Here is a 4,533-nt window from a genome sequence, read left to right as displayed (position 1 = left end):
AGTGCATATTGACTTCGATATCCAAAGGAAATGTTGAAAAAGTCTACGGAGTATGAACATAATGTTTGAACTGTTTCTTCTCTACCGAGACTTGTGTCTGTTTCAACAAAGGGCATAAATTTTTAGTTACTGTGAGGAACAAAATCTGTTTTATACAGATGGCAATTAATATAATATCTACGAAATAAAAATGATTTTATACAGATGGCTATTTACGCATTATCTGCGAAATAAAATTATTTTAATACGAATGGCAACTGATAAATGTCTGTGAAATAAAATAATTTTATACACTGCAATTTAATACGGATGGCAGCTAATACATACTTGTGAAATAAAATAATTTTATACACTGTAATATTTCGAAATAAAATTATTTTTTTACAGATGGCAACTAATGCAACATTTCGAAATAAAATTGTTTTTTTGCAGATGAGAAAATTATTAATAAATACTGTAGGAAGAAAATCTGTCTTTGCAGATGCAGTCTGTCACCCTCATTCTTGCTGTCCTCCTCATGGTAGGAATCATCATGTCTGTGGAATCCCAGTTTTCCAGACTTCCGTTCTACGCTTCCAGGCACGTCTATCCCAAAAGGGTAAGCTAAGATATATATATATATATATATATATATATATATATATATATATATATATATATATATATATATATATATATATATTTTTATTTTTTTTTTTTTTTTTTTAACAAGAGTTTTTCGTGTCTTTATCTATTTATTTATTTATTTTTCTTTCTTTGCTTTTATTTAACAAGGGTTTCGTTTCTTGAAAGTATCTTGTTTAGTGGAAATGTTTCGTCACTTTGATTTTTTCTTGCCTATCCCAAAAGGGTAGGCTAAGATTTGCTGTCTATGTTTTTTCATTTATTTTTTTATTTTTTTTAACAAGAGTTTTTCGTGTCTTTATCTATTTATTTATTTTTTTTTTTTAACAAGATTTTCGTTTCTTGAAAGTATCTCCTTCAGTAGAAATGTTTCGTCACTTTGACTTTTTCTTTCTCATTCGGTCAGTTTTTGTGTTCCTTCATTTTTCTTATTTTTTATCGTAACTTTAATTTTCTTTATCAGTCTTTAAATTTTCTTATTTTGATTTCGTAACTTGAATTTTCTTTCTCGTTCATTCAAGTTTTTATTATGATTTCGTAACTTTAATTTTTTTTATCAATCCCTAAATTTTCTTATGATTTCGTAACTTGAATTTTCTTTCTCATTCATTCAATTTTATGCCCTTAAATTATCTCATTATTGTATCGTAACTTTAATGTTCTTGCTAACTGGGACAATGCGTCCATAAATGTTCTTATTATTGCAAACATCTCCCACAAAACATTTTCCTTGTCTAAAAAATAAATATTCATGTTTTAAAATTCATGTATACATTCTCTTCCATTTGAATTATGAAATCATTTTTTTTTTTTATTCCTGTCTCTTGGCAATATTCCAGTCCCAGTAACGCTGTCGTTATGATATTTTCTCGTATGCAGCAAATAACAAAAATCTTTGCACATAAGAGCCTTTAATACTGATATACTTTTTTCACAATACAATCTTCGATTAGACCACCCTACAAATTCTCTTTAAAAATTCATGAGCAATCTAGACTGAAACGACAGCAATCCGAAATTCAAACAGTCTTAAGAGATAACTCTAATTTGTTTACCTTGCTGATGATTTTCTTAAGCTCAAATAAAATCTCAGATAATGAATCAGTGCAACTGAATTCAGTTAATCCTTCTATAGGTTGAAACGGTGTGCGTAGTGAATTCACAAGAACTCGCAGTGCTTATGAGTTCTATTAGAACCACTGAATTTATCATTATTATAAAATTCACCTGCAAATTCACTAGAGCTTCCTGCATCGTTTCAACGCTCGACGGAAACATCACTATAAATTTACAGTGAACTTTCATTGCCCTTGAACTCAGTTCATTCATCAGTTATAGTGAATTTATGTTATTCTAGAATTCGCTTAAACTTTTTATTTTTTTTTTCAGGACTTCTTGTCTCTCCTTCTCCCACACGAAGAAGACAGGTATTGGCACGGGTATGACATGTATGGCTATTCTAGGTGGGTATCTTTCTTTTCAGGTGGGCATGGTTGCTCTAGATATGAATCTAACCTGTAGTGTTCAACATTTGATTTTATATAAATAATAGCTGAACAACCGGGCGTTGCCCGGGAAAACTCTGAAAGACAACCTGTCAACTTTCTCTCTCTCTCTCTCTCTCTCTCTCTCTCTCTCTCACTCCTCCTTAACACCTCTACTCTCTCACTTCTCTCCCTTCACTCTCTCTCTCTCACACTCTCCTTTTCCTGTTAAGATATATATATATATATATATATATATATATATATATATATATATATATATATATATATATATATATATAGGGGAGAGAGAGAGAGAGAGAGAGAGAGAGAGACAGACAGACACAGAGAGAGAGAGATTCAAACACTGAACAATACAGGCAAATACAGATATACTGATATAGATGCCGATATAGATTTACATAGATATATGAAACAAAAGAGCAAAATAGCAAGTAATTTCACTGATCCTTTCAATCCTTCTCAGGACCGGCTGAAGCCTCCTCCTCCTCCTCATGGAAGGGCCAGTGTGACGGTCCCATCACAACAAGGTTTGTAAATGGTTGTTAATTTGTTGTGATTTCGAGTCGATTCATGTTGTTGATTGAGAAGGTTTGGCGTCATACTTCATAGAATTTTTTCAAAATTGTTGCCATACGATTTAAAGCGCATCTAAAACCTGCAATAAACCGTGGCGACCAGGTGGAAGCAGCAATGGGTTATAGTGAGGTCCGACGGAATAAGCAAAGTTATTCTAAATTATATTTCTTGCCACAACAAACATTTGTCGCTATACAAAAAGAATGTTTACCACCCGATTATATTTTTTTGCAACAAACATTCGTCGCTATGCAAAAAGCATGTTTACAACCAATTATACTTTTCGCAACAAACATTTGTCGCCATACAAAAAGAATGTTTACAACCAATTATACTTTTTGCAACAAACATTTGTCGCCATACAAAAAGAATGTTTACAACGCGATTATATTTTTTGCAACAAAATTTGCCGCTATACACAAAGAATATTTACAACCCGTTTATATTTTTTTGCAACAAACGTTTGTGACTATACACAAAGAACTTTTAGAGCTAATTTATACTCTGTGCAACAAATACCTCTGGTGTCTGCTCGTGTTAATATATTATAAATTAGAAAAAAAAAATTGCTATAGGGAAATCTATCATACCAGTAGATTATTTCTGAGTGGGGTAAGATTCAATCGGTGTTACTAAGAGGCCGTCGGGAGGAGAGATCAAGGTTTTATTATGTCTCGAATCATTACATCAGTTTTCCTCTAATCAACTTTTTAAGAATGTTTACGGCAGCCTTTTATCTATACTTTTCTTATTTATTCCCTCTCAAGTTGTCAGTTTTTTTTGTTTATGGTCATTCCCTTTCTCTAGTTTCCTCCAAGGTCTCTTTTTTTTTTTATTTGTTCTATCTTGATACCATTCTTCATAATGAGTAAATTTTACAAAGACATTCTTGTTTTCATTGTAGAGCATGTTTTGGACCTTTATGTATATATATATATATATATATATATATATATATATATATATATATATATATATATATATATATATATATATATATATATATATATATATATATATATATATATTTATATATACATATATATATAAATGTATATATATACATATATATATATATATATATATATATATATATATATATATATATATATATATATATATATATACATTATATATATATTTATACACACGTACATAATACATATGAACATCCACATGGATACGCTAACAAATACATGTTCCTTCTCCTCCACAGAGCAACCAACTTAGGCTTACATTTACCAATAGGCTTCGGACTGGAAAACTCCTTGTAAATATCTTCACACACATCTGTGCTCCATAGAACCTTTCAACATGTTATATCAGTCACAGTTACAAATAATACAATAATATTCATTATATCACTCTAACGACTAACGCTGAGATGTTCCTATTTATTGAATTTTTTTATATATTTCCAAAACGAATACAATGTAGTATGATATTATTGTAATAAAAAAGGACTTCATAATTCTATTTTCTTTCTGTCATTCCAAGAAACACATATAATTGATATATTCTTTCTTACTGTTACTTTTGTTTGTGTATTACTCTCATACATAAAAAATGGAGGTGGAGGCAGTTCACTTCCTCATAGTGGAAATGAGTTCATTTCCTCATAATGGAAATGAGTTCATTTCCTAATAATGGAAATGAGTTCATTTCCTTATAATGGAAATGAGTTCATTTCCTTATAATGGAAATGAGTTCACTTCCTCATAATGAAAATTAGTTCACTTCCTCATAACGGAAATGAGTTAATTTCCTCATAATGGAAATGAATTCATTTCCTCATAATGGAGATGAATTTACTTCCTTTCAATGA

At 30.1% G+C, this 4,533-nt stretch overlaps 1 long non-coding RNA gene across 1 annotated transcript in view; it reads left to right on the top strand.

The window, feature by feature from the left end:
- The window catches only part of LOC136832446 (uncharacterized), a 5,553-nt gene extending 1,380 nt beyond the window's left edge, over positions 1 to 4,173 (top strand). The window contains exons 2-5 of the long non-coding RNA XR_010851213.1: positions 482 to 598; positions 2,014 to 2,087; positions 2,596 to 2,659; positions 3,925 to 4,173. This is a non-coding gene — a long non-coding RNA (uncharacterized lncRNA). The remainder of the gene's footprint in view (positions 1 to 481; positions 599 to 2,013; positions 2,088 to 2,595; positions 2,660 to 3,924) is intronic.
- The last annotated feature ends 360 nt before the right edge of the window (positions 4,174 to 4,533 follow it).

This window comes from Macrobrachium rosenbergii, chromosome 49 (genome assembly GCF_040412425.1).
Source record: "Macrobrachium rosenbergii isolate ZJJX-2024 chromosome 49, ASM4041242v1, whole genome shotgun sequence".
Taxonomy (NCBI): Eukaryota; Metazoa; Arthropoda; class Malacostraca; order Decapoda; family Palaemonidae; genus Macrobrachium; species Macrobrachium rosenbergii.
This window is presented reverse-complemented; position numbering and strand designations above follow the sequence as displayed.